We start from the raw sequence: 11,944 nt of genomic DNA on the forward strand, positions 1-11,944 counted from the left end.
CTTAAGGACCTTCCCTGAATGGTTTGAATCAGAAAGAATTCTAGTAAAATTTTTATCTGTGGGTTTATCTTTAAAAAGTTGGTGATTCTAGGAACTTTAAATGATCAGTGTCACTAATCAAAACTGCATTGATTATTCTAAATTTATAACCTTCCCCAAAGGTCAACTTCATTCTCATAGAAAAAAACAAAAAACAAAAAACAACAACAACAACAAAAAAAAACCAAAATGACAGGGAATGATAGGAAGCCCATGGGTTTGAGATGCCTTAATGAATCATTGGCCCACTAGAGAAAGATTTGGGATAGGTGAAGGGTATGGCTTCTTTTTCAAAGGCAATTAGTTACTAGGCATTTTTGGAAAAAAGGCCATGTACAAGTTGAGGATCTAGCAACTGAGTCTCTTCAAACAATCCACTTAGCTGGGCATGGTGGCACACACCTGTGATCCCAGTGATTCGGGAGGCTGAGGCAAGAGGATTGTGAATTCAAAGCCAGCCTCAGCAACTTAAAGAGGCCCAATGCAACTTAGTGAGACCCTGTCTCAAAAAAATTAAAAGGCCTGGGTATGTGGCCTCAGTGGTTAAGCACCTCTGAGTCTCATACTCGATACCCACACAACAACCATAATTATTCACTTATCAATTATTCACTTAACATATTATTCACTTAACTGGTCCACGTCCCATCTGGATGCCAGAAGATCTAGTACTTCTGTTTGATGACCTCGCCTTAGAGTTTACTTCTGGGTGCTGTTGCCACAGTCTGGAGCAGTGACATCTGAACTGGCCTCTTGCATAAGTCTCTTTTTGTCTCTTCCACTCATTTGCATCCATACCTCCCAAGCCCCCTCTCTCTAGGCTGAAACACTCTCAGCCAGGTGGGAGAGCCCTGCCGTCCATGGCCTGGGCTGACCTCCGCTCTCTTCCCCTCCTCCCAGCCTCAATTCCACCAGCTCTTGCTTCAGCCTCAGGGATCCATAGACTTCTTCCAGAATGTATTTTTCTCTTGCTAAACACCTTTGTTTTCTCTGGAAATACTGTTCTTCAGAGGTCTGCCTCTCTTTCCTAGTTGGGAACTGACCCCTCTGGGATGGCTTCTCCTTCTAAACCTCTGTCTCTGTCCCTCTGTCCATGAGCATTACCTGCTCATGTGCTTATCTTCTTAATTAGTTCCAAGTCCTGAGCAGCCAGCATTGTGCTGTGTCCCTTCCCAGTTCCTAGCACATGGTGATTAAGTGTTGGTTGGCTGATCCACTTACCTAGTTTATAAACTCATTTTGAATTTGAGAGGCACATGGAATGTCCAAGGGGAATGCTGCTCTACCCTGTAGAAAGGAAGAGGGGTGGGGTCTGCCGGAAGTAGTTTAACTTTGGCATGAGCCACAGCTTGGGGAACCGAAGGAACAGGACATCTGTGCTCCCTCACTGTGATGGCAGTGGTATGTGGGTGACTTGCAAGCTGGCCTATGTTGGTGGAACAGCTGTGAAATTTGCAGGGCCGCCTTCAGCTATACAAAGGCAAATAAGTATCTCCTTTTGTTAAAGGGCAGGGGGACCCAACACCCAAAAAACAAAACAAAAAAAAAAACAAAAGTCTGCATACCCCAAGTATTTTAGGTACAGGAAAACCTTAATTTCCCCTAAAGGGTCTAACAAAGAATTTCAGTCCCTGTTGTCAGTAATGTCTTTTGTGGCAGGTCCCTAATCTTCCTTTTCAAGTTTCTTTCAAAGGATGGTTAAGAAGTCTTTAATTAACTATTAAAATGAGTGTTCTAACATGGAGGACAAGATTTAGAAAATCCCTTTAATTACTGGAACCAGATTTTCTCCTGATTTGTAAATACCAGTTTACTTCTTAACCAAATTTGGCTTTAATTAAATTGGGGGCAGGGGGTTAGGGAGGGTGGTGAGTGCTAGAAAATGCCTTAATTTGCATCCGCCCCAATTTTAATGAAGTTGGCTTAAGAGTGAGGATGAGATGCTCCTATAGTTTTTTGTTGAAACTGGAAAATCAAGCAAAATAGGATTTGCTTTCCATACAGGAACTCATGGAAATCAGACACACCCTTGCCACCTCCAATTTATTCAAATGCTGTCGCCCTGAGATCACCACAGGTCCCTCAGCACCATGAGTTTATAAACCAGTATCGTATCCCCCCGACCCCCCTTCTGTAGTGACATTCATGAGGCCAAACTAGGCTGATGGTTCTAATAACAAGGAAAGAAAAACCAGAGCTTGCTGTACCATTCTCTCAACTCAATGTTTAATATTCAGTATGGTGCACAGTTTGTTGAGAAAATAAGGTCCATGTTTTGTCATTCCCCTTATGGATTTCAGTCAACACATGGAGGTGTTGGAAATGATCTGCTAATCCGGTTTCCTTTCCTTGAACCATCTGGTTCAAATTCTGTCTACCTGCTTGAAGTGCTCCAGTCTTGTCTGCATGCACATATAAGGAAGTCACAACTCATTAACAGTTTAAGGAAAATCCCTGTGGAAATACACAACGTTACCATTGTGGTAGGGTTCCTCTTGGGAGCAAATTAGGCAGGGCTTTGATGTAAACCAAAGAAACTTGAGGGTTTTTGGAAAACCTGAGTGGTCTGGGGGGAAAAAAAATGGACTAATTTAAAAGCTTTTCTTTTAAATGAGAACAAAGTCACTGCTCAATGATAAGCAATCAAGTGCAGTGATGAAGCAGAGAGTGGTCTTAGGGGCCTTATGATGGGACCCCTGATCTGATTTCCCATTTAATCCTCTAGTATAACTTTATCATTGGCAAAGCCAATAAACCTGCCTACTCAAGATTCTTGTTGACACACTCTTTTCCAGCCTCCCTTGAAGCTAGGCATATCCATGTCACATGGTTTTAGCTGAAGAGTTATAAGTCAAAACTTGCTAGGCTTCTGGGAAACATGTATCTTTCCTGATAGAAGACAAAGGCATCACTGGACTCATCTCCATTCCCTTATTCTCAGGCCCAAAGAAAAAGATTGGATGTAGATGTGATATCTAGAGCAGAGGCAATCATCTTAGGACCATAAGGAAAAGGCTATAAAAGTTGCAGACGTTAGATTGACTTTGATGAGGTCCTGAACTGAAACCTGCAGGTGTCTCCCTCTAGATTTCTTTCCTTTTTATTTAAGCCACTTTGTTGGTTACTTGCAGCTGAGAGCAATCCTTTAACTAACCTAAATCCTCTATATAGTTTGCCCTCTATATTCTTGGATTCTGCATTCATGGATTCAACCAACCTTGGATCAAAAATATCTGGAAAAAATTGCACATACAAATTTTTTTCTTGTCCTTATTCCTTCAATGGAACAGTTGCTAGTTAAAGGAACAGCTACTTACATAACATTTACGTTTCATTAGGTATTGTAAATAACCCACATAAGGATGTGTGTAGGTCATATGCAAATATTGTCCCATTTTATATAAGAGATTTGAGTATCTGCATATGTTTGGTCTCTTCTGAGGTCTGGGTACCAAGGAACAACTGTACTTGTGTGTGCCTGGAGAAAGATCTTTTTGAATATAGTAACTTCAGTCAACTTTCCTCCCTATATCATGGCACCTGGGGTTTTCTAGGAGTTGTGTTATCCACGTTGGCATGGGAGGTAGCATTTGGGTGTTAGCATGTGGTGGTTGACTTAGTGCTAGTTGAAGGAATAAACTAAAGAGTTGGAAAAAAAATCAAATTATTCCTTATTAATGGGGGAAATGACCTAATAAGCATGTTCCTTTCTATATTATATGTTGTAAGCAAACTTTTCATACAGTATTATACTCCCTCTCCCATCACAGGCCCATCCTCCAATCCAGAGAACCCTGTCTCCTCTATTTTTCTCCTATTTCTTAAGAACTTAGGAGTCTCCTAATAAGGTTCATGCAATGGTTGCTTTGCTTATTTATTATCATGACTGAACTTTGATGCCCATTCATACCCCTTTTCCAGTTCCTTCCACCTCCTTCTTTTTCCTAAACACTTTGCTGCCCAAGTTTCCTCTTACAGAAGTTTGGTTCAAAGGTGCAACATAATCATCAGAAGTTACATGCAGAATTATAGTGTCTGACATTTTAGCCAAGAATAGGAAAATATTTGGTGACAAGGAAACAAAGAAGAGAATTCAGAAGAGCATACACAGATGTTGTGTTTTCTGATCGAAAATGACATATAAGGGCTGGGGTTGTGGCTCAGTGGTAGAGCGCTTGCCTCGCATGCACGAGGCCCTGGGTTTGATCCTCAGCACCACATAAAAATAAATAAATAAAAAATAAAGATATTGTGTCCATCTACAACTAAAATTTTTTTTTAAAAAAGAGAGAGAGAATGGCTATAATAACTAAAAAAAAAAAAAAAAAAAAAAAAAGCTGTCATAACCATTTTTCTTTTCCTGAACTAGATTTTGCTGAGAGAAGAAAGAAAGGGAGGAAGGAAAGCATGCTTCCCATTGATAATATTAGAACAGAATAGAAAATAAGACTACAAAAATCTGACTATGTTCATTTTTGGTCCCTCCCCCCTCCACAACCAGGTGTGCTGTTCAAGGATAAAGAATCTTTCCAAGAGGTGTTTTTCCTCTGACATGAAAAAAATCTCAAAACTAGAGATCCCCAGTCTAGGGAGTCAAGGGCCTGCTGCACCAAAATCTCCTTTGGGCCTAGGGCTCCTTGGCAGGCAGTGGCCGATTTCCTCTTTCAGTGGGCAGCCCTCCCAGGGCAGAGCAGGTTTGGGGGAAGGGAGGCAGCGCTTTGACCACTTGATTCACAATTTAAATAAAGAGGGATGGACAGGAGCTGAGATCCTGTCCTCTGCCCTGTGGGAATTGGAAAATGTGTAGCCTCTTTTTTTTTTTTTTTTTTACAAATATCAAGTTAATCCTGGTAGAAATGCTGAATGGGAGCCGGAGGTTGCAGGGACATTCTGCAGAGCCTATGCCCAGGAGATTATGTTCCCTGAAATGCATGTTCCTTAAAATGCATTTGGGTATTTTCTGAGATTTTAATAAGAGCTCCCTGAATTGCACTTTCCTTGGCCAAATAAATTTGGAGCAACACTGACTTAAATAAATTTAAACAATCCCTTCCCTACGAGGTTCTCCAAATGGACTTGATGGCAAACTTACTTTTTTGTTTTTCCTTTGGGTGGAAGAGTGAAATGTTTGTCAAATAGTAGCACACTGTTCTGCCTAACAAGGCAGGGAAAGGGAACCAAGAAAGTCTGGCTGTGTCCATCTTCCTTCCCCTACTCAGTCTTCACCAGCTGCAAAGATACTAACCGCTAACTGTAATTGGTTACTTACACTTAACGTGTTCCTAACCCGGTTCTCCAGCCTGCAAGTGACCATTCATTTAGTATCTGAAGACTCTTAAGATGTTGGATGGGAAGAATGTGATCTTGCTCACAAAGAATTTGGAGACCAAGTACATTTGTTCCTGCCCCTGCTTACTGGCAATGCTGAGTTTACCTTTTTGAAGGAGAAAAGCTTCAGAGAATATGGTACTATTTACACAGGCACAGGAAATTATTGGCAAAACTGCAGCTGTATTTTTCATCGCCTCACGAATTATGCACTTCATTCATGTAGAAAGATGCCTGCTTCCTCTTCTTTGTTTTGTCTTGAAACAAAACCTTGACTAATTCCTTTGTTGGGAGAGAAAAGAATTCGAAAACGTTTGTTCCTTTTTAAAGAGAAATTACTTTTTTCTTTGCCATCTGGGATAATTCATGTTTAAGATTTCTATTCTCTTCAATATCCTTAAAATATTATATAAGGCTGAGAGTTTGCAAATTGACTCCCCTACTCTAGAACTTTCTTTTTGAGTACAAACCCAAAGTATAGAGTCATTCACTGAATAGGTACTCTGTGATGATCCAGAATATCACAAATTCATCATGTGTTAATTCAAACATGCCCCAGAGTATGGCATATTGCTATGCGGAATACTTTGAACCAAGGAAAGGGGCTCAGAAGCAAGATTTTTCTGACTTTTTTCTGCTCTCCTTTCTCCCCACGCTGGGTCATGGAAGCTAGTACCCCTTTTTCCCAAAGCCAGCCACAAAGCCTATAAATATTACCCTCCCCTCTGCCACCTTTTCCCAAAGCCAGCCACAAAGCCTATAAATATTACCCTCCCCTCTGCCACCTCTCTGTCACAGAGCTGACCATAAAGAAATTCTTGACCTGTCTTGTCTGATGGTAAGTCATGAAACTCTCTATCCAGCATGGTCCTGACCCATTCCAGGAGCAAGGACTTCTGCATGGAGAGGTGAAGAAGAAGCCACACAGACAGGCCTTGCTTGGTGCCCCCTCAGTCTGTCACCATGAGGTCAGACCCTTTGGTGTAATTCCATCTCCACATGGCTGTTCATTCTTCTTGGAATCTAAAATAAAAATAAACAGTTTCCTCTGGGTTTTGGGTCTCCAATTCTGAAGATTCCTGTGTCATGTTGAACTTTGGTTAAAGACATTGGCTATGCTTCGCTTTTGTTGATCTGTCTTTTATTGCAAGAATCTGTCTGGGCAGTGACACTGATAATAGGTGAGGAGATGTGTCACACCTTATTGTTCCCACGGTGTTAATTCAGACCGTGTTCTCCTCTTCCTGAATCTTCCAGACTGACTAATCATAATACTGTCCATCCACTAACCCAGGACAAAACCTCTGAGTCATCCTTATCTTTCTCACTGTCTGTTTTTTTTTGCATGTAATTTTCGGGTCTATTTAAAAATGGCTCACAGAAACGTCTCCTTCTTCTCCATTGTCTTTGCCTTAATTGGCCAGCCCTGGCCTTGCTTGTCCTGACCCACTCATCTCCCTTACTACTCCCTCCCTTCTCTGAGTGCCATGCTCCAAACTAGCCTCTCCCCGTTAATTGCCAGAACAACCTTTCAAAACAAATTAGGTCAGGTTGCTCCCTTACTTAAAAACCTTCATAAGCTCCCTGGTGCTGATGGAGTATAATTCAGACTCCTCTGTAAGGCTCACTGACCTTCAGGTTCTGACTTTTTCAATCTTTCTTGTATCATCTGCTGGCTCTCAGTGTGTGTTCTACTCACACTGACTTCTGGAAAGTTCCCCAAACCCTCTGTGTTTTTTTCATTTGTCTCTGCTTTGGACTTACTATATCCTTTTCTTCAAACATCCTGTTTCTTCACCTTGCAAGTGTGAGTCCCCTCCACCCTCCGAAGGTTCCCTGAAGTGAACTGACCATAGATAGACAGGAGAAAAGGGACCTGAATATATTAAGTGCCCAAGGGCATCACAGAGTGGTTATCACCAGATAACCCAATGAGATTCAGAAACTCATATTCCCTCCGTCACAGGGGAGAGGGAAATGGGGGAATGTAGGTTTTTTCCTAGGTGGTAGTAAATGATTTTCAGGGGAACTGAATAGGCCCAAAGAACAGACAGTGGTTTGTAAACAACTCTCTCAAAGTTGCTTGTGCTGAAGAGCAGACAATAGCTTGTGACCAAGTCTGTCTAGGAGAGGAGACAGTCCCGAGTCTTCCTTCCTGTGACATGAGTTTAATTGTCTTTGGTGAATGAAACCTCAGGAGGGCAAGAAAGACAGTCATGTTAATTTTGCTGGATCTAGTCCTTCCCAAGGAGAAACTGGCCCCTGAATATATTCAGGCCAGCTCTTTTTCTTTAATCCAAAGTGCTCGGAATGTCCAAGCATCATACTTTGGGATACCCTTTTTTGAGCCCCAACAAACCTCTATCCTGTGTCTGAGACTCCCATCAAGGGCTTCCTGGAGCTCCTCAATCAGAAATGGCTACTTCGGAGCATCTTTGGGTCTCTACTACCCCTGCATCAAAATCCTTGAATTTTACCTGTATAGTATTGTGAGAAATGGTAAGTGTTTGTTGTTTTGGGGTGGATTATTATGCATCAAAAAGCAAATTGATTAAGTTGGACATATGTAGGTGTTCAGTAAATGTTCAATGGATAAGTAGGTTTTTGATCCTTGAGGATACTTTATTTTTATCTCCAGGATGAAGGAGAAAAGAAAATGTTTTGTGACTAAGTTGCCTCACTTAGAAGTTGCTAATGAACAAAAGATCACCAGAGATTTAGTCATTCTCTCTTTGCCATAATGGAATTTTCTGTGGGCAGATGGCAGTGGGCTGCCTGGCTTGCCAGGATCATTTCAGCACATGTATTTTGGATACTCTGACCTCTACCCTCATAGAACTGGGACCGGATGTCATCTGGCTGGCATCTCACTTCCTGTAACCAGCAGAGAATCTGAAACTTTAAAATAATCAAATAGTGGCTGAGGGTCTGTTTCAGTGGTATTTGCCTAGAGTGCACAGGCTGTGGGCACGATCCCTAGCACTTCCAAAAAAAAAAAAAAAAAAAAAAAAAGAAAAGAAAATTAAAATATTGATTGAATAAGCATCAAATTATCTGGTACAAAGCTGCCACAGACTACACATCCTCTAAGCCAGAGTTTTCTTCTCTTGCCATTTTTCAAAAGTGCAAAAAAATACAAAGCTATTTTAAAAAAAATGTGTAAAGCAGAGGATTTTTAGGACAATGAAATTGCTTTGATATTATAATGATAGTACATACATATCATTACACATTTGTCCAAATCCATAGAATGTACAGCACCAAGAGCAAACCGTGGACTCTGAGTAACAATAATGTGTCAGTGTAGGTGCATCAATTGTAACAAAGACACCACTCTGGTGGTGGATGTTAGTAATGGGGAGGCTATGCATGTGTGAGGACCAGGACACGTGGGAAATCTCTATACCTTCCACTCAATTTGATTGTGAACCTGAAACTGCTTTTAAAAATAATCTATTTCTTGGGAACAAAATTGACCAAATCACATTGTTCTACTGTGTGCATGTATGAATAGTAACAAGGAGTCCCACTATTATTTATAATTATAATGCACTGTTGAAGAATGTAAAAATCATTTTTTGGACAAAATGTAGTTATTTAGGAAAACAATCTGTGCATAGGATGTGGGAAAAGGAAGGTTGCCAAGGTGTGTGGGATGTTCTCTGTGCCTGTACATTCTAAAGCAAACCACCCCTCCTTCTCTACCATTCCTCTTTCTCTTGCTTCCCCGTCCTCCCCCACTTCACTGGCTCTTGCCTCTTGACCTATGAACAAGCACGAGATCTCTCACTCCACAGAACCCTCCTTGATTCTGTTCCTGGTCCATCCAGTCTACCTCCATTACATCCTCTCCGCCTGGGCTTCCTGACACTTGTTCCTGTCCTAGCCCCTGCAATCTGCCTCTTGTCCCAGATAATCCACTCACAAGTGCTCCTGCCATAGTCAACTCTGACCTCCCCATGGGCAAGTTGATGGAAAGTTCTGTCCTCTTCTAATTTGCCTGTGTTGCCCTTGAAATTCTGCTGTTTTCTCTGGAAGTCTCACCTCTCAGCTGCTGTAAGGTCACTCTGTTCTGGCCCTCTTCCTGCCCCAACGACACTTCCCTCTCACATTTCTACCTCTTTTTACTTAAATACTGATACCAAAGTCCTACCTATTGTTTGAAACCCACCCCAATTTCTACCTCTCCCACAAAATCAAATGCCATCTCTAGATTCATTCTTCGTAATTATTCTATCTCTGTTTCTTCATCTCCAAGATGGAGATAATAAGAGAATCTTTTTCATAGGATTGTTATGGGAATTCCATGTAAGGAATTTGGCACAGGGCTGTCCATTGAGGAAGGTCTTAATCTATGTGGGTCATTATAATATTATTTCCAGATGGAATCAATATCTTTACCATTGTACATACGAATGGTTATTTCTCCTGAGGTGGCTGGGGAGGGAGGGAAAGTAGTTGGTTTACTCATAGTTTTATTCTTTCTTTTTTTTCCCTTAGAATGTTTTATTATTACATTATAATTATACATAATAGTGGGATTCATTTAGACATAATCATACATGCATGGAATATATTTGCTCCATTTTAGCATAGTTTTATTGTTTTCAGTTGCTGTCACATTTCCTGTGCTTTTTTCCCCTCTCATTCATGATGGAGAATTCTGTGTCATTCAGTACAATTCAGTTCATGCAATCCAGTGCAGTCCTGTATAGCCACATGAAGCTGTCTGTTGAGCATAAAGCTTAGGAACGCCCTCAAAGAGCTTGAAGCTGAGCTAGCATAGGTAGGGATTGTCACACCTCTAAACCAGCTGGGACCCAGGTTCAATGACTGCAATATGACTGGTCTGGTATTTGGGTTGGTTTAAGGAATAATTCAGTGTGTGGCCATAGTTACATAATTTGACATTATGCCAGCCTAAATCTCTGGGGCAACTGGGTGTTACTCATGGTGTTGGCAGCACTTGCTTCTTCATGGGGACAAGGCTGGGTCTATTGTCTAGACTTCTACAACCACTAGATTTACCCTTCCAGGAAGTTTGCAAAACGTGTCCCTAGATGTCTCCTAGCAACAAAAGAGAGTTTGAACTGGGTGACCTCTTAAGTCCCTTCTGACCTTGAAACTCTGTGAAGGTGTGATAGCAGCCCAGAGCTGGAGGTCTAAGTTCCGGCGGCGACATTGATGCGGACCTGTTTGGCTCATTAGTGTTAATCAGTAAACTGGTTGCTAAGACAATATTTGAGAGGTGGATTCTGGTGGATTAAGGTGGAGGTGGGGTAGAAGAAAGTGTTCTTTGAGAACAGTAGTTAAACTGAACATAAAATAGGCCCTGCTCATGCCCCACCTTCTCCTGAAAGCTCTTAGTGCCGCAGCATGCTCACGTGGCATACTTGCTGGAAAATATGCTCTGGACTTCAACCACAACAAATCTCTCACTATATGGGTGTTCTCTTATTTTAAAAATATATATATTTATTTTGTAGCCATTAAGGAGATTTTAATCAACTACTTGAGATGGGTAACCTTATCTTACACATTTTGGGGGGAATGTCCCATTTCACATAGAAACTAGTTCCATGCTGGAGACAATGTACGGCTTTTAAGAATGCAGCAGGTTATTAGCCTGAAAGTGAAAGTTTCTATGGACTGCAGTTTAAGCCTGCTGGGCAGAGAATGGTTGGGACTCCCTGTCTTCAGTACAAGTCCCTTAGAAGAATCTTAGAGATGACCTGTACTAGGGTACGTTTGTACAGTGATGCTTTTCACAAAATTACTGGGGCTCCAAATCCATTGCTACTTGAGTCATTTCATAGTTGATTTCTAGAAGAGTCAATCAAGTACAAAAGATGGAGTAGCAGACTTTCCTTGGAGGATAGGTGGGTTAGCTTCTCAATCTTCCTTGGAATGTAAATACTTTCTCTATGTCTCTAACTCTGATTCACACTTCGAATTCAGGTCCACAGTTACCTTGGCATTGAAGGATGACTGCAAGTGTGATGAGTGCATAGTTTCCCAAAATTTCATGCAAATTTTGTGATGTATAATTTTTCCAGAGAATGAGCCCATTGCTTTAAACACCTTTATATTATCTCAAATGCTAAGAATTATTAGTTTATCCACATTTCTGCCACACAGACTCTGGGAGGAATTATTTGGAATACACACAGATCCTATAAGAGGAAGTAGGGATGAGCAGATCATTTGGCTTTGGGCCTCAAGCTCAAGGATAGGCTCAAATTTTGATGGTTTCTTTTTTTGTCCCAGGATTGAACCTAGGTGCTTAACCCCAGCCTTTTTAAAAAATCTATCTTATTTAGAGACAGGGTCTTGCTAAGCTGTCTAGGGCCTTGCTAAATTGTTGAGGCTGGCTTTGAACTTGCGATCCTCCTACCTTAGCCTCCCGAGGTGCTGGGATTATAAATGTGTGCCACTGCACTTTGACAAATTTTGATGTTTTTAGTGTCAAAATTGTTCTGGGAAAGCGGTCAAGGTCTTAACACTAACATTGTTTTTAAATCAAATTGATCAACCTGCCTCCCACATTAGCAAAATCTGAGTATGAGCAGACTGACTC

At 41.2% G+C, this 11,944-nt stretch overlaps 1 non-coding gene across 1 annotated transcript; it reads left to right on the top strand.

Annotated features, from left to right (window-relative positions):
• The first annotated feature begins 4,187 nt into the window (after positions 1-4,187).
• On the top strand, positions 4,188-4,260 carry Trnaa-cgc (transfer RNA alanine (anticodon CGC)). Its single transcript has one exon. It is a non-coding gene; the product is annotated as a tRNA-Ala (tRNA).
• Positions 4,261-11,944: the final 7,684 nt, after the last annotated feature.

The sequence above is a fragment of the Urocitellus parryii genome, chromosome 1 (assembly GCF_045843805.1).
Source record: "Urocitellus parryii isolate mUroPar1 chromosome 1, mUroPar1.hap1, whole genome shotgun sequence".
Lineage (NCBI taxonomy): Eukaryota > Metazoa > Chordata > Mammalia > Rodentia > Sciuridae > Urocitellus > Urocitellus parryii.